Source organism: Balaenoptera borealis (genome assembly GCF_965194805.1).
Source record: "Balaenoptera borealis genome assembly, chromosome: 18".
NCBI lineage: Eukaryota > Metazoa > Chordata > Mammalia > Artiodactyla > Balaenopteridae > Balaenoptera > Balaenoptera borealis.
The window spans coordinates 7,727,274-7,754,105 of record NC_138877.1 but is presented as its reverse complement, the minus strand read 5'-3'; the positions used below and the strand labels follow the sequence as shown (position 1 = coordinate 7,754,105).

The window sequence follows — 26,832 nt, the reverse complement described above, 5'->3', positions numbered from 1 at the left end:
CATCCATAAATGTTTGGAAGAATTTACTGGTGAAGCCATTTGGAGTTTTCTTGTGGGGATTATTGATTCTGTTTCTTCAATTCATGTAGGACTATTCACGTTTTCTATTACTTCTTTGTCAATTTTGACAAGTTTTGCTTTTAAGGCATTTGTCTATTTTATCTAAATTTTCCAATGTGGCGTACATTTTTTATAATATCCTTTCATTATCTTTTTAATGTTTGTAGTATCTGTAATATGTGCTTTTAAAATCTGATTGTTGGTAATTTGTGCTTCTTCTTGATCACCATTGATTTTCAAAGAGCCAATTTTCAGATTTAAAAAGTTCTTTATTTTCTGTTAGGTTCTGCTTTTACTTTTATTTCTTTCCTTCTATTTCTTAAAAAAATTAATTTGCTGTTCTTTTTAAGGTTTCTTGAGATGGATACTCAAATCAGTAGTGATCAGTCTTCTTTCTTTAATGGGTGTGTTTAAGTCTATGAAATTTCCCTATAAATGCAACTTTAGCTGGATCTCACAAGTCTGATATATCATATTTTTATTACTCAATTAGAATTGTTTTAAATTTTCCATTGTAGTTTCTTTGATCCATGGGTTATTTAGAAGTATATTGCATAATGTCTAAGCATTTGGGGATTTTCTAGCTATATTCTTATTGTTGATATCTAGTTTAATACTACTGTGGTCTAGGATCATTCTTTCTCTGATTTCAGTTGTTGGTAATTTGTTGACACTTGTTTTCTGGTCAGTTTTAGAAAATTAAGTGAGGTGTGATTAATATCATGTAAGTGAAGTTTATTAATCATGTTCAAATCGACTGTATCACTACCGACTTCTTTGTCTTTTTTATCACTTCATTGAGAGAAATGTGTTAAAATCTCCAACTGTGTGAGGATTCATCTATATGTCTTTTTAGTTCTCTCAAATTTTTGCCTTATATATTTTGAGGCTAAGTTCTTGGTTGCAAATAAATTTACAAATAAATTTGTTGTATCTTCCTGTTGGATTGACCCTTTTATCATTATCTGTAGTAATAATTTTTGCCTTAACGTCTATTTTTTTGGATACTATATAGTACCTTTTTTTTTTTAACTTCTCTTTCCAGCTATTTCTTTAAAACCTTTCTTTGTCCTTATAGCTTAAGATGAATCTCTTTACGCATCATAGTTTTTTGTTTTTTTTTTATTGGAGTATAATTGCTTTACAATGTTGTGTTAGTTTCTGCTGTGCAATGAAGTGAATCAGCTATATGTATACCTATATCCCCTCCCTCTTGGACCTCCCTCCCACCCCCCACCCATCCCATCCATCTAGGTCATCACAGAGCACTGAGCTGAGTTTCCTGTGCTTAAAGCGTGTTCCCACTAGCTACTTATTTTACGCATGGTAGTGTATATATGTCATTCCTAATCTCCCAATTCGTCCCACCTTTCCCTTTCCCCACTGTGTCCACGTGTCCGTTCTCTATGTCTTTTTTCTCTGTTCCTACCCTGCAAATAGGTTCATATGTACCATTTTTCTAGATTCCACATATACGATACTTGTTTTTCTCTTTCTGGCTCACTTCACTCTGTATGACAGACTCTAGGTCCATTCACATCTCTACAGATGACCCAATTTCGTTCCTTTTTATGGCTGAGTAATATTCCATTGTATATACGTACCACATTTTCTTTATCCATTCATCTGTCATTGGACATTTAGGTTGTTCCATGTCCTGGCTATTGTAAATAGTGCTGCAATGAACATTGGGGTACATGTGTCCTTTTTGAATTATGGTTTTCTCAGGGTATATGCCCAGTAGTGGGATTGCTGGGTCATATGGTAGTTCCATTTTTAGTTTTTTGAGGAACCTCCATACTGTTCTCCACAGTTGCTGCACCAACTTCCATTCCCACCAACAGTGTAGGAGGGTTCCCTTTTCTCCACACCCTCTTCATAAGCTGGGATTCTTTTTTTTTTTTAAATAAGTTTATTTATTTATTTTTGGCTGCTTTGGGTCTTTGTTGCTATGCGTGGGCTTTCTCTAGTTGCGGCGAGTGGGGGCTACTCTTCATTGCGGTACACGGGCTTCTCATTGCGGTGGCTTCTCTTGTTGCGGAGCATGGGCTCTAGGCACGTGGGCTTCAGTAGTTGTGGCACATGGGCTCAGTAGTTGCGGTGCATAGGCTCTAGAGCGCAGGCTCAGTAGTTGTGGCGCACGGGCTTAGTTGCTCTGAGCCATGTGGGATCTTCCTGGAGCAGGGATCGAACCTGTGTCCCCTGCATTGGCAGGTAGATTCTCAACCACTGCGCCACCAGGGAAGCCCTAATTCTTTCCTTTCTTTCTTGGACTATGAATTCATGTATGTTAGGTCATTTCACAGTTTTCATACTATTTTTACCCCCTCTGTGTATCTGGATATTTTTGCTGAACTATCTTCAAGTTTACTTATCATATCTTCTCTGTCCAATATCCAGTTATACCCAATTATTGAGTTCTTAATTTCAGTTTTTGTATTTTCAGTCCAAAACCTTATACAGATTCAAGTTCTCACAGTGTTTTACCTATTTTCTTGAGTATATAAACATTGTTGTAATGTTTCTGTCTGATAACTCTAATACCTGCATCGCCCATGAGCTTATTTCTGTTGTCTGGCTTTTGATCATTTGATCCTTTTTTCCAGTATGCCTGGTAGTGTTTTATTAACGTTGTGATGAAAAATTATAGAGGATCTGAATGATGTTATCTTTCTTCAGATAGAAAAATATTATTTCTTAAAAAATTTTTTAATTTATTTTATTTTTTTGGCTGCACCGCGTGGCACGCAGGATCTTAGTTCCCCGTCCAGGGATCGAACTGTGCCCCCTGCAGTGGAAGTGTGGAGTCTTAACCACTGGACCGCCAGGGAAGTCCCAGGAAAATGTTATTAATATTCTCTGGCAGGCAGTTAGGACAACATTGATCACTTTGATTCATCAATGATTGATAAGACATAAGCCTGAGTTCAGGGTAATCAAGAAATTCAAATAGCCTCTTAGCACATAGCTCTTTTGAGGTCTCATTTAAAAGTTTGAAGTATTTACCAAGATGCCTCTTCCTTGGCAAGCCCTGAATTTTAAGTATTGTGAGGCTGATGAAAGTTCTGCTTAGCTTTTAGCCTCTTTGCAACATCTTTTTGAGGAGTTTTCCTGCATTTCAGTCCATGTTCAGCACATTCCTGGAGGGCAAAAATTGAGCAGAATGATGGGCTCGTTCTTTGCGGTTCCTTTTTATCTGGGATCCTCAATTCCTGGCTGCCTTGGTGTAGTACAGAATTCCGATTTTTGCCTTCCCAGCCCAGTGGGACTGATATAAGCTCCGAGATGCTGCTTTCTGCTTGGCCTGTATACCCCGTAGTGGTAATTGGCAAATACCTCAAGGGGAAAACAGGGACCTTCTATGTGTCTCCCTTCTCAAGGCTACTGACGTCCTGGCTCTCTTGGTTCACTCTATGCCTTTAGATAGCTCAGTTTGTTTGTTTGGTATTTTATGTCACTTTTATAGTTGTTTCAGTGGGAAATTTGGTCTGATATTGCTCTTCCCTCACAGCTGGACATAACTGTCCTTTCTGTTTGTGCTTTAGTGTCCCCTCCCTCCCTCCCTCTATTTTGGCTAGAGGATCACCAGGTTTTTTTCCTCTCTCTCTTCTATCCTAATAGTAGCTATGAATAGCTAAAATTAATTAAATTCTTAACTGTGTTACTTACCATGGCACCATCAGCCAAGCATTTGCTTAAGTCAGACATCTAGGAGTCATCTTTGATTTCTTCCTTTCCCTCATCCCCCAAATTCAATCCATTTCAAACTGTATCTGGAATCCGTCAACTCCTCTTCATCTCCTTGCTACCACCATATTGCAAGTACCATCGCTGTCTCCTGGACTATGGCATTAGTCTTGGAACTAATTATTCTACCTCTTTTCACATTCCCCTGTAATACACTTTCCAAAAATAGCTCTAGTGATTTTTATGAGATGTAAATTGGATCATCTTTCCCTCTGAAAAAAACCAGAAAACTTCAGCAGCTTTCCACTGAAGAATAAAGTCCCATAGAATAAAGTCACAAATTCTTACAGTGGCCCTTCAGAGTCCTGCATCATCTGGCTCTTGCCTGTCTCTATGATCTTACCTCCTTTGGCTTCCTGTGCTTCAGTTACGCTGCGTCCTCTCAGCTCCTCAGAGGCCACAAGCTCTTTCCCACACTCGGGCTGAGTCTTTGCACGTATCAGTCCCTTTGCCTGACATCCTTGTCAGTGTACTTTTGTGCCCTACGTGTATGGGTAGTGACTTCTTAGCTTGCCTGTCCTCAGAGGTACTTTTCCTGCCCACATCTAAGGTTGAATTCTCTCACTCCCTTGGTTTCTGACTCAGGACCCCATAGGCTTCCTCTGTGGCACTTATCACACTTGGTAATTCGTTTGTTTGTCTTTAGATTTATTTTAGTTGTCCTAGATTCTATGAGGATAGGTATATCTGTTTCATTGGCCACTGTAGCCAGTAAGTATGATGGCTTCTGAATCCTTCATAAATATTTGTGGGTTAAAGGCGTAAATTACATTATAGACACTGTGCCAAGTTAATTACTTGAAACAGATTTAATCCAACAAAAACTCTCAGAACAAGCTTATCAGGTAGGTAGGTGCTAGTATTAGCTGCATTTTATTGATGAGGAAAGTGAGACTTAATGATATTTGGTCTTTTTCCCGAAGCCAGCCAGCTAGGTGGGCCTTTTTGTATTCTTGGATATTTCTGCATTTCTAACTTTTGACCATTCTTTACCTTTTTAATGTCATATCCTTTTCATTATATCTTAAAGCTAATGACTGTGCTTATACTGACATTCTGGTATTTCAACTTTAGCTTCTTGCGTTTGCTTAATGTTTTAAAATAGCCAAAATTTTAGAAAGGAAATTAGAAATTTGTAATGGAAGTTGAAAAGGTATTAATAGGATTTAAATACTTGAAGTGGTGGATTTGCAGTGTGGCTGTCAAGTATTGTGAGTGATTTTTCAAGCTATAAAATCTCTCTCATTACTTTGTGAGTAAACAGAAAGCCTATGTTACAATTAATTGCATATATTTGAATATAGTATATATGAAACACATATTTGAAGAAAACATGCTTGAGCCTTTTGTACTTAAAGGACTGTTATACAGATTTTTACTTTTAGCATTCAATATAATCAATATAATTTCCAAGTTAGATATCAGTTTACTTCCATACGCATCAGTCTACGCGTAGTAATCCTGCTATTTTTATTTCCTCGCATCGTTCAGTCACTCAGCAGGTATTTGTTGAGCAGGTGCTATGTGCCAGGCACTGTTTTAGGCTCCGGTGCACAGTGGTGAATGAAGCAGGCAAATTTCCTCCCCTAGTGGAGCTGACATTTAAGTAGTAGCGAGACAGACATTAAACACAATAAATAAGTAAAATATATAGTATAATAGATGCTGGTATTTTTCTCCAGAGAAAAATAAAGCAGGAGAGGGGGTTGGAGAGTGCTGAGAGAGAATCTCTGTGCTGTTCAGTTTTAAATCATGCCATCAGGGGAGAACTCACTAAGATGTCGACATCTGCACAAGGGTCTGAAGGAGCTACAGCCATCCAGGTATCTTGGGGAATCACATTCCAGGCAGAAGGAATATGGCCTCGTTTGATTTCTTTGTTCCTTTTCAGTTTCTCTCACTGCCAGTCCTTCCCTTAAATTTTTGTGTTTCTCATGGTTTTCGTTTTCTGCCCTTCTCTGTCATCTAAGTGATCAGTAGCTTCCTCACTAACTTGTGCAACAAACATTTATCAGATGCCAGTATACCAGATCCATCCTGTCAATAGTCAGAGCTAACCAGTTTTCTCAAATGTCTCTCGAATGAATTTCCTGTTCTTTATCTCCACTACCTTCAACTGGGTCTTCATCCAGATATCGTTCCTCTTTATCTACTGCTATTTATCTGCCTTTTACCCTTTTCCCAGGTTTGTCTTTTGAAACACAGATCTCATCATTTAACTGTTCTACTTAATAACGCTTGGTTATCACTTACAGGCCAGGCTCCTTGGGTGGTGGCATTAAGGCTCTTAGCAGTTGGGTTTCGATCCAGCCTCATCTCCTGCTGTTGCCCCCTGTGTGTGCCCTGTGTTTGGGTTGTAATGAAGCAATCCTCTGCTTGCCCACAGATCTTTCAGTTAACGTTTATGCTTCTCTCTTTCATCCTTGCTTAGCCTGCCCTTTCTGCTTAGGAGCACGTCTCCCCTCCCTTCTTGCTTCATTTCCACTGGAGACTTGTTCTCGATTGCAGTGTTAATTCCTTGGTAATGCCTTAATTACTTGGTCAAGGACTTCATCATTATAAGTATAGCACATGCTAGGAGCTCCAAACCAAAGGGACAGTTGAGGCAAAGCTGTTTCCTGGGAGGCACCAAGGGAAAAAAGCCAGAGTAGCAGGACGGTTTTTTCCTTCAAGGGTTGCCAGCAGTGTGAAGCACCAAGTCCAGAGGGACAAAGCTAACGTAAATCCTGTTTAGGTTTCAGCATCTTGGTTCCGATGAGCCCAGGATTGCTAGGTAGTGATCAGTCTCAGCATTATTTGCTGTACCATCATAACACCAGGTGAATAAGGCCCGGTCCACAGAGAACCTAGATAAAAGGATTGGAATTCCAGCTAATTGGTCTGGAGTTCAGAGCTGAGCCTCTTAATCAATTACTCTCATAAATGTTATTACCTCTATTCTAGCACTTGTAAATATTTTTTATTTGTTTCGTCCACTAGACAGACTATGTGCTCCTTGAGGGCAGAGAGAGGCCTTATCTTACTCATCTTTCTATACTTCTGTGCCTAGCACTGTGCCTATTGTATAGGGAATACTCAATGAATGTTGAATGAGCACTGCAGCTTTGTCCAATAGAACTTTCTGCAGTGATCGAAGTATTCTTTATGCTGTCCAGTAAGGTAGCCATTAGCTACATGTGGCCATTGAGCACTTGCAAAGTGGTGTGTGACTGAGGAATGGAATTTTAAATTTTATTTAATTAATTTAAATGTAGTTACATGTGGCTAATGGTTACTATATTGGACAGTGCAGTTATATAGTTTACATAATTATTTCTCTCACTGGACTAAAGAGATCTCTGACAGTTTTTTCTTTGGCTTGTATTTCAAATGGTCCCAAATTGCTAAGCTTTTGCTTTTACTTTTTGTGATTTTTGTTCTCTCAGTGTCAGCATTCATTTTTTGCTACTGTCATTGTGTATACTGTCATCAGCCTTTCTTTTAACTTTCTGGGTTTTAGTTTACATGACATAGAAAGACATACAATCAAGCTAATGGAATTCTTTTAGAAAGAGCAAATAGTATAGGTACCTGGGAGTCACCTTTGACCTCTCCTTAAGTAAGAGGAATAGCCCTCTTACTTAAGAATGTGAGCCTTCTTTCGTGAGGGCTATTCCACATTCTTACTGGAATAGCCATCATGAAAGAAGAGAGGGCTAAAAATAGAAATTAGTGTGCATTAAATTGAAGAAAAATACCGATATGAGGTTATGTGAATTCACTAAGAGATGGGGAACAGCCCAAACGTACAACGCCTCTAGAGATAGGAGAATTTTTAAAATGGGAAAAGGAACAGAGTTATGGGAAAAATAAACTTTTTTAAAAGTTTGATGCTCATGAAAGCTATGCAAGGAGAAAACCCAAGGAGGAGTAGGGTTGGACAACAGCAGAGATTGCAGGAGGATTGGATGAGGACCAACTAAAGTCCATTTTGTGTAATTTGGTGAAGGCTGTGTGGATCTTAATTCATTGTCAAGTATTTTAATGTGGACAAGACAGTGCTTTTGTTATAATTCACAGAGTTTTCTTCCATATTGAAGTGCTAGACATAGAAGAATTCAACATGTCCACTTTTTTTGAAGTCATTACTATTTTTCAGTTTTTGTGTCCATATCTACCTTTTCTCAGCCCTTTCTGTTTTTCAAAGTATTTTGCTTTGCTATTATATATAATCTGGATAAGCATTAGTAATACTTGTTTTTTGCTCTGAAATTGATCCTTTTTAATCCTGCACAGGGATACTCTTCATTACCTAGTAGTAGGGTTGTTGGTTCAGTAGCAACCGTTCCATTCATGCTTTGATGTTTCTTGTTTAATTCTTCATACCCAGAGAAAGACAGGTTTACTAAAAAATTGAGACATCTCGCCTCTCAGAGGTACTGTCAGACTCCCAGCTGGCATAGGAAGCAAGCAAACAGCTCTTTCATTTCCCAGAGTGCTGTCTGCCTTACTCCTTTGGGACTTAGGACAGGCAGCCAAGAAAAATAAGAAACTGGGAAAACATTTTCCATAAATATCATTATTCTGAAGTAGAGGTGGGTTCACTCTTAGGTTGTTTATAGTGCAGAGTGCAGATGTAAGCTTATTATTGTATTTTTATTTTCAAATTATGCCAACACACGAGTCATATCTGAAATCTCATTTCTCAAGTAGAACCACTAGCTATATAGCTTAAGTCTTCCTGGACTAGTTCAAGTGGCCATCTCAGTTGGACAAAAGGGAGGGCAGTCTACCCTGAAATTGTTAAAACCCTTTCTTGTTTCCCAGATGACTTGAGTAGCTTAGTAATTTATAGTTACCTGAGACATAACACCAAAGATAATCAAAAGTACAGAAGGGAGATGTCCCAGAATAGGTACATCAGGTAGTACAAAGGCAGGAACAGTAGTACCCACTTCTACTCTTATCTATTTGAAAACATAGTCGGTACCTGTGTGGTCATATAGTATTAATTTTAGCTAAGGCATAACTTTTTTTTAAGATAAACTTCTTAGAAAGGTAATCATAATTGTGCATTATCAAGTAGGTTAGTGTGATTGCCACTTAGCAATCAATGAAATATAACTTATCTTCCACAGTAAGATGAATGACATTTATCCTTTCTGTGATGTCTCCATGTACTTGACCAGTGTTTTCTAAAAGCAGGTGTTTATCTAGCTTGTCTTATTTGTCCTTTCTTGGCCGTAATCTATTTATTTTATGTATTTAGTTTTAAAAATGTAAACTTCATTGTTTTGTTTGTTATTGTTTTATTCTAATTCTGTAACTGATTAGAAAGCAATAGGATTATTGAAAAACTTGTAAAACATTTTAAAGAAAACAATACTGTTTATAAAATTCTTCTACTTAGTATAAATGCTGTTAATGTTTTTGCTCTCTACCCTCTAGACTTTTTCTGTGTGTGGTATATGTAAATGTGTGTATGTATACAGTTGATGATTCACTTTGAAATGTTCTGATTTGGGGAGGTCTTAAAGATCAAATTTAGCTATGTGTAGTCTTACACATTCGCTCATAAGGTTACGTTTACTCTTAAGAAACCTTTAAGTCTTCGGTTTTTCCAAAGAATAAAATAGCTTTATATTTTAATGGGTACCATTTTTGCTGTATATTTATATTTTTAAAAATTATTTTATTGAAGTATAGTTGATTTACAATGCTGTGTTGGTTTCTGGTGTACAGCACAGTGATTCAGTTGTACAAATATATGTATTCTTTTTCATATTCTTTTCCACGATGGTTTATCACAGGATATTGAATATAGTTCCCTGTGCTGTACTGTAGGACCTTGTTGTTTATCCATTCTCTATATAATAGTTTGCATCTGCTAATCCCAACCTCCCACTCCATCCCTCCCCCAACCCCCTCCTCACCCCCCACCGGCAACCACAGGTCTGTCGGCAACCACAGGTCTGTCGGCAACCACAGGTCTGTTCTCTATGTCTGTGAGTCTGTTTCTGTTTCATAGATAAGTTCATTTGCGTCGTATTTTAGATTCCACATATAAGTGATACCATATGGTATTTGTCTTTCTCTTTCTGACTTACTTCACTTAGTATGATAATCTCTAGGTTTATCCATGTTGCTGCAGATGGTATCATTTCATTCTTTTCTATGGCTGAGTAGTGTTCTGGTGTGTGTGTGTGTGTGTATGTGTGTGTACATACATACACACATACATTACATCACATCTTCTTTATCCATTCATCTGTCGATGGACATTTAGGTTGTTTCCATGTCTTGGCTTGTAAATAGTGCTGCTATGAACATAGCGGTGTACATTTTTGCTTTTTATAAATTTATTTATTTATTTTTGGCTGCGTTGGGTCTTCGTTGCTGCACGCTGGGCTTTCTCTAGTTGCGGCGAGCGGGGTCTACTCTTTGTTGTGGTGCGCGGGCTTCTCATTGCGGTGGCCTCTCTTGTTGCGGAGCACGGGCTCTAGGTGCGCAGGCTTCAGTAGTTGTGCAGAGCGGGCTCTAGAGCGCAGGCTCAGTAGTTGTGGCGCATGGGCTTAGTTGCTACGCGGCATGTGGGATCTTCCCCGACCCGGGCTCGAACCCGTGTCCCCTGCATTGGCAGGGGGATTCTTAACCACTGAGCCACCAGGGAAGTCCCCATTTTTGCTTTTTAAAATGCAGTCTTCTTTCTGGGGACTCTGTGGAGTCTAATATGGAGTGCCAGTGACTAGAAATATTTTGCTAATTTTATTTGGTAGCTCCCCTAAAGTCAAAGCAAAACAAAAACTCACCTAAATCGGAGTACTTAATCTCAGTAGAATCAAAGAAGGAGGAGTTTGAGTTTATTTATATTTGAGTTTTGCAAGAATGCTTAAAGGCTTTCTGATCTTACAAAAGGACTCAACCTTTTTTTTTTTGAGCTTTTCCCTTCTCCAATTAGTACTTTGCTTTATCCTGTTTCTAGGTTTGGAAATACATATATGATATAAACATAACGTCTATATACATGTTTATGGTACGCAAGATTTTTTAAAAGAATCTTATACTTTAAATTCTATTTATAGTTTATTTACTCTCCAGTCCACCTGTCAAAAGTAAATAAAATAAAAACAAGTCTCTGAGTGTATGATTTACAAAATTTATACGTTCTGTTTACTCTTTAGAAATCACATTTGTGTAAAGGTCATTGACTTACTGAGTTCGGTCTCTGCCAGTTCATAAGCTACTTTGTCTGCCAGATATATTCAACCAATGCAGCATATTACAGTGATGCTATTGTTAATTATATCAAAATTAAGAACATCAACACTATTTCTCAACAGTCCTGAATGAGATCAGATTTCTAGATCTTCTAATTTAAGTAATTTAACAAAGGACTTTAAAAGACCAGTTGCAATCACCTGGCAACTATTTATAAAACACTCTTAATTTCATCTGAATTCCTTGAGAGCCACTGTTGATGATTCTATTTTGGGGATTTTTACGTGCAATCAGAAAATTCAGAATATGTATTTCTTATAAAGTCAGTACACAATACTCTAAACTGAAAGTAGGTTTAAAGAAAGTCAAAGTTTATATTATGGCCTTGTATTAGAGAAATATTAATTTTTCTGAAAGATTTTTATTGGAATACTAAACTCTGCTATCTGTGGAATACATATTCAATGAATAAAGGATATACAATAGAAAATGGTAGAGAATTCAACCAAAGAAATTAGCGTGTTCTTCTGGAAAGGACTGAGTCTTCAAGCCCCAGGTGAAATTTAATATCTGCAAAGCAATAGTAGCACCATCTCTTACTTCATTTTAAAGGTTTTAAAGTTAGACTTACCAAGAAACTTTGGCAGAATAGCTTCCTGAGCAATTTGATTAGTTACCCAAGAACCATGACTACTATGAGATGACTTAGTACAGTTATAAATAATAAACACAGGTTCCGTCCTGGTATGTGTTACAGCTTTGTTATGTCACAAGGGAGGTATTTCACTTTTCTCTGATGAATTTAGTGTAATAAATCAGGTACTACAAACAATAGGTTTAAAAAAAAAAAACCACAAGTAGTATCAGATATACTGAAACATTGCTCAGATTTCAGTCTTTTATAACAGGGTCCTTTTGGAGCCTAAGTCAATAAGCCTTCTTGTCTAGTTTCTGTTGTTTTCAATATGTAAATACAGTTTAGTTTAGTTAGTATTGAGTGCCCAGGTGGGCACTATTCCAAGTGTTTCACACACATTAATTCAATAAAACTTCCCTACAACGCTATGAGCTAGGAATTATTATTATCTCCATTTTACAAATATGGAAACGGAAACATGGAGAAATTAAGCAATTTGTTGGTGACTGATGGAACCAGGATTCAAATCCAGGTATTCTGTTTCCAGAGCCTGTTATGTGACTATAACATCTCTGGAATTCTGGGAAGGTGTACTGTATTATTCAGTACTACTATGTACATTAGAAATGAGCCAGTTTCTTTTATGTATACATGTAGTAAGATTGTAGAGCAAAAAGGGGGCGTTTATTTAACAAATAATAGCAAATCAGGTAAAGGGTCTCCTTTAATATCTTTATTATGCAGTTGAGTTTATTGTTTATATCATGGTTGTAACCTAGCATGTTGATTTGAACAGTGTCCATATCTGATTCTTTAGATTGAAAGAACGAAGGAGTGGAAGATAACTCAAGGGAAAAAAAAACAACCTTGAATTTAATATTTTTAAATGTCTAATACTATTTCAAATATAGGAACCATGAATGTAAAATAAACTCTAAGACTGCAAGGAATCTGGGAGTAGTCTAAATCCAGAATTCATTCTATGTTACTATAAAAAGTCTAAGGACCTCTCAGTGAGATCCTGCCTATCTCTGGTACATCTTTTTTGCAGGGTCACTAACATACCACTATCTTCATTAGAGAAGCTTCTTTCCAGAAAACAAAGAAAATACCATGTAAGGGGAATACTATAAGTTTAGGAGACATTGTTAGGCTTATCCAAATAACGTAAATCATTCTATTAAGCTTATTTGTAGAATCTTTCACATTTCTGAAGTGGTTGACATTTTATCCTTGCAGTTGTCTATAGAAGAACTTGGGGGGTAGGGAGTGGGGAAAAGGGATTATTACCCTTGAGTTATTTCTTGTGATGGAGGTCTCTGGCCTTTTAATCAGCCTTTAACATTAATGAATATTGCTCATTAATTCTTTGGTGGGGGGAGGGTCCTTGAATTCTTTCTGAATTGTTTCTCTCTAAATTACTAATATGACTCTCTTCTAACTTTCCTTTTTTTTTTTTTTTTAAATGATGTCCTTTCTGGGGGAAGGAAGAGTACATTTTATTTTATTTTGGAAAACTCATAAAAAATAAATCTATGTAATTTGCAGTGTCCTAGTAGTTTAATTCATTATTGTAAATAAACAGTAATTATTCAGGATGGATTACAGAACATATATAACTGTTTTATTATATTAAGTCTTCTAATTCTATGAATAGGTAGGTTAATTTCTTCCGGATTTGTAAAAGTACCATTATAACACCCACCTTAGTTCATGGACTTGGTGGAATCTTTTATTCACTGGTGGCTGTATTTCTTTTAAACTCTATGATCATGTTTCTTTATTCCAGGACTTCTGGTATGGATGCATACTGCAACAAAGCACCTTACTTGGCCTTTCTCTTCCGTGTTACACTATGAATATTTCTCATTTTCTGTCCCAAAGCTAAATGACCAGCTTTACAGTTTGACTCAACTCCTTTAGATGACAACATTAAGAGTCCCTTGGGTGGGATTTTGTAAACACTTATTTTAAGTTTTATGAAAAATTTCAGATATTTACAGAAGTGGAGAGATGAGTATAATGAAACCCCCATGTATCCATATTCCAGCTTCCACAATTATCAGCTCATAGTCAATCATGTGTACTTGCTTTTCTTGAATGATTCTGAAACAAATCCCAATTATCATGTTACATGTGATATTTGATATATATGTATGAAATACATGATAATGACTTTTAAAACAACCACAGTAATCATCACAGCTTCACAGTTAGCAATAATTACCTAATATTATCAATCATACAGATATAAAAGCATATAAAGACAAGTTTTTATGCTACCTTTTAGTAATTTTGAACTGAAGGCACTGAAAAATTTAACATTTCAAAATCTGTTTAGCATTAAAGTGATCTTTGTCTTATGAACATTGAGAAATGTTGAAGGCATAGTATAGCAAAGTTCTTTTCTAATCCTACTTTAGGCAATATTCTTAGAGTTCTCAGTTTTTCTCTCTTACCTCTAGAAGAAGTAAAATGTATTCTGACTTTGCCGTCAGCATATAAAAACTTAAACATTGGCCACTAATGTTGAGCACAAGCGCACTTGTGACATACATATTATGTGAAGTAAGAATTTTTTCAATAAGTAAGAAACTATTTTTGAAAGCTAAAAAAAATTGCCTAAAGATTTAAAAATAGTTCTTGGACAGAGCAATATCTTTCAGGTGATTGATTGGCTTTAATCTGGGAAATCATTAGGTTGCTATCTTCCTTTTTTATCGGAAGGAAAAGGAAGAAAATAGTGTTTGTATGCCTGGTCAGTGACCTAAACAGTTTGTTCTCTTTTTCCTTTGCTCTGCAATAGGTTAGTAGTCATTTAAATAATTGATGTTAAGTGTCTCTGAATTCCTGTGGTTTGAAGGCTTTGCAGATACTATTACTTTCTCTTCCTGACTGAAGAGGATGTGTGTGATAGTATCTTTTTTCCTTAGTCTAAATTTAGACTTCTTGATCATGAATTAGAAAGCTTGTGAGTATATCTGAACTAGAGGTAAAGTATGGCTATTTTCTTATTTTTTAGCTTTATTTTGCTTCTTCTTTTTCTTCACTCCTTTATGCAGTTAAGGGTGAATGGAGAGCTAAAAATAAACATTTGCAAACAGTTCAAACTAGAGGTTATTTTTCTATAAGCCTTGAACTGAATAAAAGCAAAAGTTTAAAAAAATTCTCTGAATCAAGTTTCATTTGGAACCCTTGGCTTACAGAGAAGGCATTTCTTTATGTCTGGTTGCCATTCACCCAGCTCCCTGCTCTCCCTTCTCTCAAAACCCTGACCCAGTTCTGGATCCGAGTAGGGACTGGCCACATGTGCAAGTTTATCCGTACATGTACATGTGTACCTGTGAATTTGCACTTGAATATCCCTTTTAACAAACTTGATGATCTTCTGTTGGCTGGCGGTTTTTTTTTCTCCTATGATTACTTTCTGCTTTTAGAGTTGGATTACAGGTTGACATTCAAAACATCACAAGCCTCTAGAAACCCTGTTTTTTCTAATACGTTTAAGCTCTTTTGTTTATGGCCCTTTCCCTGTTCCTCCCCTGACCCATTCTCTCATTACAATTACTGCAACTGTCCTCCTCATCACACATCCCCAACCCCCAAGAGTGGGGAGGGGACTAAGGCAGTGATTAAATCACAAGAGCAAGCCTGGACAACTGAAATCATATTTTTAAAAATTCAAGGTTTCTGCTGCTTCTGCAGATCTGTCAAACAGGAGGCAAAGTAAACAGAGGAACTGAAATTTATTTATTAAAATTTATATTTTTATTTTAAATATTATAGCATACTGAGCTATGTAGTAGTAGCCTTTCCCCATGTTGACATTCAAAGTCGAAACTAGAAAATGCTTCCGTTCCTTTATTCCAGAATGAATAAAATAAAGCAGACAAGAAATTAAATTCATGTATTCACCTTCCACGTATGATTTGAAAAATCGAAGTGGTTTAGCATTTAGCACTGTAGCTTGGGATTGACAGTCCTCAGCACAAAATGTCCAGGGATAAAGCGGACACAGCATAGCAGCATTGCCACAGTTTTGTCTTGCTCTTGAGGATTGTTACATGCAGCCAAGGTAGTTTGTGTTCCATGTCTTGAATCAAGATATAATACAGCATAGGATAGATAACCCCTAGTTTACCTAGTGGCTATATAGCAATCTCTGCTGTGTAGAGTTTAGCCAAGACCAAGAAAATAACAATGAAGGCCTCTAAACAGCAATTTTTATAATCAATTCTTATAACCAAATAGATTTTGGTTACAAGATTTCCAGAGGTCAACATTGACGGCATAGTTGCTCTTATTTTAGACACAGTTTAAAACTGATTATCTTAGCCCATAGCAAGAGAGAAGCTCTCTGGGTAGGCACAACAGGCAGCTTCTATTATAAAAAACTCTTTACTATTAGTTGGTTCTAAAAGTAAATTCCCTAAATTCTGTGATTATATTTCATAATCTAGTCAGTTCAGTAACTTCAGTGCTTTAACTGAGGAGAAGAAGGGACTCTATGCAAAGTAACATAATAATAGTAACATTAACATAATTAAATAATACTGATAAAATTGCAGTATATTTATAGAGTGCTTTTCATATAGTTAACAAAATGCTTTCATTCATATTGTCTTATTTAATAGATTATTTCTTCTGATTCAGAGTCTGTTGACTGAAAAAAGAAATCCTAAAAAGAGAATTCCTAGCAAGCATTCTGAAAGTTTAGGGGAAAATATCCCTGAGCACCTACCTAATAGGTCCTAAAGGCATCATTGTGTGATACATGAAATTTATAATGGCTCCATGCAGGGACTGGTTATTTGATAAATATTGAAAGCTTATCTCCATTAGAAATGTATAGATTCGTTGGCCCCAGAAGATAAAGTTAAGAAAGGACTGTATGGGTTTCCTTTATTGCATTAAGAGAGTTTTCCAGACATCTTCCACTGCGTGCTTTTCTGTTTGGACTGGAATCCATGTAACCAACCTGTGAATGATAAAGCCAGTTGTTTGCCCAGGTGTGGAACTCATCTAGTAACTTACAGTTAGATCTCTATGCAGTACAGGAAGCACAGCTTCCTGAGAATTTCCACAAAATGCCAGTAATGTTGCCTGAATTTTTGTTTTGTGGTTCTGAATTGAGAAGATAGTACATATTTGGGGATTAAATAGTATTCAGAAGACTGAGAATAAAACAAGGATGTTTTTAGCTTTGCAGTGGGTTAAATATATTCCTTGACTTCTGGCCCTCCCAAATTTATTCAGGAAACTTCTAACTTGGTAAAGTAATTTTAATGTTAATCTCTTTGATTCCTTTTTGCATGGCAGATTGGTAATTCATGGTGACTTCTCAAAGTATGTGTATTTACAATTCTGTAGCCTCCAGACTAGAGGATCTCAGAGGTTTGAAGCCGATGTATTACAAGAGGTATTTCCCCCATCTACTTTCCACTTGACTACTATTTGAGATCTCCGTGTAGGAGCCCCTTTCTCTGGGATGCTGTTCTAGGCCTTTTAAGTCTGTGTTGGTGCTTGTTGGCTCTGTGCCTGTGAATGACACAGGATTTCTTTTGTAGTGCTGAGTTACACTGGATTGACATTTCACTTGCTACTTTGTTTTGCCTGGGCTTGGGTCAGTTCACGTGGGTTAGGAACTAATAATAATATTTTTAAAATGTTTGCTCAACATGTATTTAATGGAATAAGGATAAACTAATTTTATCTTCATAACATTTCCACATAGAAACAGATACCTTGCGACTTCATTTCTGCTGGTTAAAGCAAGGTCAATTTTCTAAAAAAGAATGAGACAAAACATTTCCCAAGTTTTGGTAGTTTTAATTCATGAATTTTGTAAAGCAGACAGCTTCTTAAAGGGCATTTAAAATTTAGATAATAACATTTATTATTCCTGATAAAAATCTCTATACTGTTCAGTTTTGGAGCTTGAGCTGCCTTTAGCCACACGTGGACAGTGGTGCTTTAGTGTCCCCTGTAGACCTGAACTCCTGGACAGCAGCCCACCTCGGCCCTGTGCAATCACACTCTGGTTTCCCCAGTGAGAGCATGAGACCTGTGCATCTTATTCAGCCTTGTATCTTGGGCCTGTTATGGTGCTTGAAAAAGAGTAGGTGTTCAGTGACTTTTTGATGGATTGTTGAAAAAGTGTTAGTTTTTCTCCCCTTTACCCATGTGGAAAATTTGGCTTGGAAAGTCAGCATTAAAATCTTTATTATTGTTTCTCATTACATAGTTGGTGTATATCTATATGAAATTATCTATTCATGTGAAGAATAGAAGCTTTTAGCACACTTTCAGATTGTTACCATGAGTTTCATTTCTAGATTAAGTTTTCGGTTTGGTAGAATATAAATTTGTTCTTCTTGATAACATCTGTAAGCTAGTAGGTATGCTCGGTTTTAGTTAAGGACTTATGGGTAAAATAGGTAACTGCTGAAAGATCTTGTTGCGCTTATGATATTTGAGGTAATTAAACAATCTATACTTATCATATTGGCCGTAAATAAATGAGAGAATTTCACAAAATCTTTAGTCAGATAACATTACATAATTTTTTTTTTTAAAACCTTCTAAGTTAGACCTGAAACTGCTGTTTCCTCTTTGGTTAGGCTTAATAGGAGTGAATTCCCATGAATGAATTCGAGGAGCCTGATTTGGATTCCTTCTTTTGTGACTCTAAACATTATTTCATTAGATAAGCAGAACGGTGTCACTAATATTCACGAATGACATCTTTGTCCTCTAACGATTTTCATCTTATTTCAAAAGTGACTCTGTTTCTCCTTCTCCAAAGTATATGAGAGTGCCTTGAACCACATGGGTTTGGACTGCACGGGTCCACTTGCACATGGATTTTTAAAAAATAGTAAAAACCACAGTACTACACGATCTGCAGTTGGTTGAATCTATGGGTACAGAACCATGGATACGGCGGTACTGTATATATGGAGGGCCAACTATAAGTTACACTCAGATTTTCAACTGCTCAGAGGGTCCAGACCCCTATCCCCCCATGTTGTTCTAGGATCAGCTGTATTGTGGTGTGTTGTTTAAAGGTTGCGTTATTTTCATTGAAAAGAATGAATTATGCAGAGTAAATTAGAAAATGAGAAATAACAGTTTAAGGAATTGAATACAACTTTTTATATTTAATTTAACTAAGTTTTGTTTTAGTGTTTATCTAGGCTTTGATGCTTATTGAAGGTTATTTCCTACCTCACTGCCAAAAAAAAAAAAAAAAAAAAGATTTGTGACTTTCAAAAAGAAAAATAAAATCTGGGCACTAGGTAGAGAAGTGTTCCTGAAAAGTCTATACCATTAATAAAGTTTGGCTCTTATTTGGCTCTGAGCTTCCTATGGGCAGAGCAAGAAGAGGTGCCTCATTTGTAATAAGATTAACATTGTTCCTAAAATAAAACTATACCAGTTGCTTAGGAAAAGGAATTTTTTTCCTGACACTGAAGTCTGAGAGAAATTTCAGACTTACACAGGCCTTTATAAAGGAGACATTGGGTAGTACAGTGAGTAGCTCTCTCCAAGTAAATGTAATAGAGAGTTTTAAATAGCATAACTCTTAGTCACAATTGGGTAAAAATGATTCTTTAAAGAACAGTACTGTCCAACAGAAATAGAATGCAGCAATACAGATAGTTTAAAATTTTCTAGTGGCCATATTAAAAAAGTAAAAGAAATGGGGGAAATAAATTATTTAAATATATTTTCACTTAGTATATCCAAAATATTATCATCTTAACATGTAATTAGTAAAAAATTATTAATAGTATTTTACATTTTTTCATACCAAGTCTGAAATCTACTTAAAGCACATTTCAATTCAGATGTTAAATTTTCATTGGAAATACCGTCTGTATTTAGATTTCATAAAATCTACATTTTGAAAGTAAATTCACACACCCACATTCCAGACATAAAGTTTTCCTATAACTGAATCTCACATCAGATTTTAAATTTAAATTAATTTCAAGTCTTCAATAGCCACATACGGCCAGCAGCTACCTTATTGAACAGTGCAGCTGTAGAATACCTACAGCAGAAAAATCTTACCTAGGGGTACACATCAGCGTCACCTGGGACCTTCAACGTGTGCCCTTGGAAATGAGTCAGTAGGTTTGGGATGGTTCTTGGTGTACGTATTTTGGAAAAGTTTCCCAGATATATTCTGATTTATACTTAAGAATAACTGATCCAGAAGAGAAAATAAGTTGCATATACTTAAAGTAATGTAACCATGAGTTTACAACTAGGCTTTCAGTTAAGAGTAGCAAAAGAGCCACAGTGAAAATATTCTGCATTCCCAGCCTGAAAATTCTTAGATTGAATTCTGAATTGGCTAATTGCTGTGCTGATTTGAAAGGGAGGGTTTACATGGGGAATAAAGTAAAGGGGGTGGAGAATGGTGTCTGTCAGTAAGTGACTGGAGAGAACTGTGGGCATCAGGACATGATCCCTGTGGCTCCTTTGGAACAGTTCTTGAGGAACACAGGAATTAAGTTAGGCCCTTTAAGAACTGATAAGATTTAGGAGGGAGAGCATTCCAAGGACAGGCACATTAGTACAATTTCAACCTATATGGGAGGAGAAACTTGGAAAGGAGATGCAAAGCCAGAGTAAAGGAGGAAGTGCTACACTTGGATATTTGAAAGAAGGTAGGAATGCTTTTTGCTGGGGGAAAAAAAGAAAAAAAACTTAAAAAAATAGTAAATAATAATGACGTTATCAATAAAGACACCTAACTATCCTAAGTCTGGAGGAAGGCAGTCTGGTTGAGCGGTTGGTGGTGCCGTCGAGCGGCCAGGGTTTTTCCGTTATTGGAGATGCGCTCTTCAGCCTTGTGCTTGTTGTCCTGTGGCTTCAAGATCGCACGTGGCTCCAGGTATCACGACCAGTTCGAAAGGCAGGAGGGCAGAGGGCAAGAGGTGGTGTGGAGGGCATGGCGGGGACAGCCCAGCTACCATTGTTCTTCAGCACTTCCTTCTTACCGGCAAAGGGTCACCTTCCCTAGGAGCCTCCATCAGTCTTCCTTGTACCTCACTGTTCACAACTAGATCACGTGCCACTCCTAGTTGCAGTGGAATTTGCTATAGTTCTGATGTCTTCTTGTATTAAACATTGCTTCTTTTAAAAATACTCTTACTGAGGAAGGAATGAAATGAACACGTCATGTATCTGCTAGCATTGTGTTTAGCTATTATGGCTTAAAACATGTGAGGGGTTTACACGCCTCCTCCAGCAAGAAATCTGGAAGGTGGCTTTTTAGGGCTAATACAGTGGCCTGAGACTGCCCTCAAGGGACCAGGCTCCTCCTGTCACTCCGCTCTACTCTCCTTAGCCTGTGGATTTCCTTCCCGTGGTCTAAAGATTCCTGTAATTCCAAATATCACATTATGTTCCAGGTGGTGAAAAGGTGGAAGGACAAAAGGCTTTTCCTGAGCAGCACTTTATTTGAGAAAGAGCCCTTCCTCCCCAGGTACTTTAACCTGAAGTTGTCAAGGGCCCCTGCATACATGGGTGCTGGAGATTTGAGTATCTCTTTCAGACCTTTATTGTAGAGGCTGGAAATTCGTAACTGTTAACGGTGAGCAAAAAAACACAACAGCAGCATAGTAGCCAGCCTTTAAAACAGAGTAGCTTTGCGTCCCTGTGTGTCCTGTGTGCAGCTACTTTTTCCTACAGAGTGCTAGTTCTTCATCATAGTTTGTATTATAAACAATATTGGTTCAAATAAGGTAAATCATGTTCTTTAACTGAATTTAAAATATCTAATTCCTATGTAGAAAACTCACTTTTATAGGAAAAATGGCTGTATTTTCACTCAGTGGGATATTAAGAAGTCATTAAATATTTACAAAGGTTGTGCACAGAATAGACTGCACGCCACTGAAACTGTTCTAGGTCATTAGTGATCTCTAGGTTACAAATCCGGAAGGCGCTTCTCTGTCTTCATCTTACTTGACCTCTCAGCAGAACTTAAACTAGAAGAGCATCCGGTCTTCCTTTAAACACTTTCTTTCGGCTTCCAGGGCCCCACATACATAGCTGTCTTGCTCTCTCATCAGCTCCTCCCTCGCAGTTTCCTTTGCCAGCTCTCGATTTGCTTTCTGAATGTTAGCCTTCTTCAGGGCTCCGGCTGGGCTCTCTTCTTATCTTATTAGCTCCTTTATCCATGCAACAGCCAAGGTGATCTTCAGTGGAATTTGGATCATGTGCCTCCCTGTTTAGAACTTTTAAATGGTTTCACAGTACATTCTGAGCACTACTCAGACTCCTCGCGGCTTGTGTGGGATTGGGCCCGTGTGCCCTTCAACCTCGTTTGTACCAGTCTTCCTCGGCTGCTGGTCTGCCCTTAGCATTTGTGTTCTCTCTCCTGAAATGGGCAAGGTTTTTCCTTTTCTTCCTTGAAGTCTTCATAAATGCTGTTCCCACTGCCTGGAGTGTCCTACTGCCTATTCTTTGTGCTTCTGGCTCCTATTTTAGGTCTCAGTGTAAGTATCACCTCCTCAGAGAGCCCTTCAGTGAAACCTTCCTAAAGCTCCCTATTCTAGAGCCTTGTTTCCTTTATAGCACTTTCTTACAGGTTATCTTTTGTGTGTTTGCTTGTTTACATACCCAGTGTGTCCATAGTAGGTGCTAATTTTATTTTATTTTTTTGGCTGAATGCATGATTAATACCATGGAGAGATTCTTAACATTATCTTGAGAAAAACAAAAAATTTATATTTTATTGAGCGTGATCATACTGTGTAAAAAAAATGTTAATAGTCTTTAGGTGGTGGGAATCTATTTTTTTTTTTAATTAACTTATAATAGCAAAAGAAAAAAACTCTTCTAACTTGCAGTTTTACATCTAGATATAACTTTTGAGATCATTGAATACAATCAGTACCTCCCTGATCAGGGAACATGGATAATAATATGCTAGTTTACATTTTTACAAAAAGATGTAGAGTTTACAAAATACACTCACATACTGTCTCATTTGAGCTTCAGAATAGATTGTGAGTAGTTAGGGTATTCTCTGTATGTAAGCCCTGATCTAGCCACCAGGCATGTGACCTTGGGTAAGTCATCTGCAGAATGAGAAAATGAGGGTTGTGTGAATTATCCAGTAACTTAATATATATCAAAACATTTTGCAGACTCTGCAGCATGAAACAGATGTTGATAGTAGTGATGTTACAACTAAGAAACTTAGCTCCCAGAACAGTCAAGTAATATGTCTGGGATGTCACAGCTATTAAGTGCTAGAGCTGATAACCAAACCCAGGCTGTACAGGGAACTGGAAAAACCTTCCACTTAACTTTGGCAAGACAGTTAACCTCAGTTAAGCCTCAGTTTGCTCATCTGGAAAATAAAGATAATATCTGCTTTATATAATTCTAGTTAGCACACTTTCTGACACATGGTAAGTAGTCAGTAAATCCTATTGTTATCACCACCAACAGTAATATCAAGCGTGTCAAAAATTACTAGAATGGTAGTTTGATGAATCTTACAGGTTTTTTAATTCTATGCTGAATTCCCTCATCTGAGAAGTAATTCACATATACGTTGTATAATAGCTGTGCTGCAGCATAGTAAGACCACTTAGAAGTGGTTTGCTTTCCACGTATTTTCTAATTGTACATGCTTCAGGCTACCTTATTCAGATTTAAATGATCAAAATAATAATGGTTTAAAGACTGAAACATTTGTAGAGTGATTGCAGACATTCAGAGGACCTTGAGTCTTTGGAATAAGGATTGTTAGTAAGCACGTGGAATGGAGCTGCTGCTTTTTAGGGTTACCTCTTCGGTGGTTGCTATGGCTTGTTAGAGACAGCGTTGTGGTCCTGGTAATCACGGTATTTTTCTCTTCCTCTCTAATGGCCCCCTGATGATTTTATTGAGGCACTTTAGGGAGAACGATTAGCTGGTTCAGTACTTGTCCCATACCTTCATTAAGGGTATTTAGTAATTCTGCCACAAATACCCACTCTGTAAAAAACTGGCCAACGGTGAGGGGACGTAGAAGGAAGTACAGACACAGAAGGAGTACAAGTTCTTGTGTTTCCTGTCCTTGAGGAGTTTATAGTCTAATTGAGGAGATCGGAGTTACGTGTTTAATTGATATTCAGAGGATTAATAGGCCTAAATGTATGGCAGACCTCATATATAAGGCAGGAAATAATTGAGCAGGTTAGGAAAAGGACAAATCAAGGATAGCCATTTTATTTGATTGAAGCGAATTATTCCTTACATATAAATATGAGACTAACAGCACTTTAAGGTCTTAGAATTTAGAGTAAATGTTCATACTTATTTTATCTGATCTTTGCAGTAGCCATTAGAGGTAAAGTAACAGTCATTAAAGTGCCTCCCAAATGCATGTAGGTAATGTATGTAATGTGAATTAAATAACAGATTTGAAAACATATTGGGGAATGTCAGGGGGGAATTAGGAGAGTAATAGTCTCCAGCACTATCCTGGCCTAATGTAAATGTGTTAGGAGACCTTAAAGAAGATGAGGGGTATTCGCCAGAGAACCATATGTTGATGAAAACATCCTATGGAGACATTATCCTCCTTTAATTCTAAGATTCTGTCTGTACTCCTCAAACATATTTTACTCACCAACTAAGCTTGTGTTGACTGTATTACATCTCATTCACAAAATAACAAAGCATCTAGCATATACTTTTCCTCTTTCCTTTCCTTTTTTGTGACCTGAAGAAATGTACAGTTTTGATGGGGAGACAAAAACAAAGACAAACCAACAGAACACAGGTGCACAGAACACACAGGTGCACAGAACACAGAATATGGGGAATAAGAAAAATACATTAAGATTTTTTTTTTCTTTAGAGCCTATTTGATTAGGTTGTGTTTTCGTAAGGTATTTCTACTAATACATATGTAAATGATTAATGTGTAAGTACATGAACTGCTTATTCCATGGCACTGTAATTGAAATGTCAGTTGTTAAAGAAAAGAGACACTTACATATTCTCTTTACATGGCAGGGACTTCCTGCCCTCAAGTTTTTTCCTAAAATTTTCCTGTCATTTCCTTAAATCTAGAATAGGAAACCCTTGGGGAATAGCAGCTGAATTTAGAACAGTACCTAATTAAAAAGCTGAAAGAATCTGCAAATAATACCTTTCAGTAGAATGGCTTTACCAGTTGTGATCAGAATTCAGACCAAGTCATGAAAAAGATCCAAGATTATATCCTTATTAGTTTATCACCTAAAAGAATTGTGGCTCCAAAAGGTAGAAAATATATGAAATACATACAAACCAAGTTCAGGGTTCTTATATATTTACATGGGAAGACATTCACACATCTTAAAATTCAGATAAATGCCACATCTAATCAGTGTTGTAGCCACCCGAGTAGAGTTATAGATTTCTTTGAGTAAACAGAAAAATAAGCATGTATACATTAATAGTAAACTTGAATCTAAGGGTCAGAGTTGTCCCACCCAAGGTAGAGGCACCATTCATATTGAACGGATCGTTGATTATTTTGAAAGTTTTTTTCATTTTTTTTATAATCGTTGACTGCAAAGACAGATGATTTGTATGTATATGTTTGACAACTTTCTGGCAGGTAACGGTCAATGTCTCGTTTGGAGGTCAGTAAGACATCCTTTAGGTTGGAGGCAGGCTGCTGAGGGACCTGTCTCCTTCTTTAAGTTCTGGCGTCATTGATGCAACAGCTATCATGCAGGTTCAGCTGGCAGTTGTGGTTGCAGGCAAGAGTCTGTCCCTGGGCCTCTCTGATCTTGAAGAAATCTTAACAGCTGAGATGGTAGCCCTAAAAGTTTCATAGGAAAGTTATCCCAAAATTGTTTGTGATGGTATAATTGTTTTATTAGACAAATGTCTTTTACTTCTTGGAAGATTTTGAATTAAGTTTAAAAAGAATACACAGATAAGCAATCTCTCCATATTTGGCAGTTTGTGTAGTTTTCATAGTTAAGAGAATTAGACTTCTTTGAATAATAAGGCTGCTTTATAATTATAATTTAAAAAAAACTTTTCATCATAGAAAGTTTCAAACATTCATAGAAGTGGAAAAGATAGTCTAAAGGACTCCTATGTACCTATTTCCATGCTTCAACAATTAAAAACATGTATACCATTCTTATTATACCTATTCACCGCCATCCTCCCCCAACAAGTTGTTTTTAATAGAGTATTTTAAAACAAATCCCAGGTTTTTGGTCATTTTTCCTTAAATTCTTAGGTATGAATCTCTAACAGATAAGAATCTATATAATCATTACTTCATTATCACCGTAATTCCTTAATAACATTTACTCTGCAGTCCATATTGAGATCTCCCTTATTTTACTTGAGTTGGTTTGTTCAAATCAAGATCTAAAAGGGTTTGCACATTGCGTATGATTATGTCATTTGAGTATCTTTTATTCTCATAGTTCCCTCCCTCTTTAACCCCCTTTCTCTCTCTCTTCCTATGCTGTTGACTTGTTGGAAGAGCTGGACATATGTCTTGTAGAATGTACTGCATTTTGGATTTGGTTTAAGTCTTGCTTTTTCATAGTGTTATTTTATTTCTTCCTCTATTCCTCAGTTTTCCTGTAAACTGGTATTGAAGTCTAGAGACTCAATTAGATTCAGGTTCAATGTAATTCCAATTCTTAAAAATTGAGAAATAATTCACATACCATAATATTCACCCTTTTAAAAAGTGTACAGTTCAGTGGATTTTTTGGAATGTTCACAGAGTTGTGTAAACATCTTTTTAAGGTATCTTTAATCAGAAACACATATAAAATCAGGTTATGTATTCACTGGTTGATGAAATTGTTACCAGAGGCTCACAACCTAACCCTAATAGTAGTGGCTCAGTATCCTCTTACTCAGTGTTCATGAAACTGTGTAGAACAGAACTACTACGTATAATGAGGAGCAACCATACCTAGGACTGCAATTGCTGGATCAGAGGACAGCTCTCCGTTGAACGTTTTGAGGACCCGCCAAACTGTTTTCCAGAGTGGCTGTACCATTTTACATTCCCCTCAGCACTATTGAGGATTCCAGTTTCACCACACCTTTGCCAACACTTATTATCTATTGTTTTGGTTATAACCATCCTAGTGGGTTTGAAATGATATCTTATTGTGGTTTTGATTTTGATTTCTCTGATGACTGAC

General features: G+C 36.9%; 1 protein-coding gene and 1 long non-coding RNA gene across 6 annotated transcripts in view; one reads left to right on the top strand and one right to left on the bottom strand.

Annotated features, from left to right (window-relative positions):
- LOC309615469 overlaps positions 1 to 26,832 on the bottom strand; it is a 270,174-nt gene that overhangs the window by 124,228 nt on the left and 119,114 nt on the right. The window lies entirely within an intron of this gene.
- Positions 1 to 26,832, top strand: part of UBL3 (ubiquitin like 3) — a 69,893-nt gene that overhangs the window by 13,846 nt on the left and 29,215 nt on the right. The gene's annotated exons all lie outside the window — the stretch shown is intronic.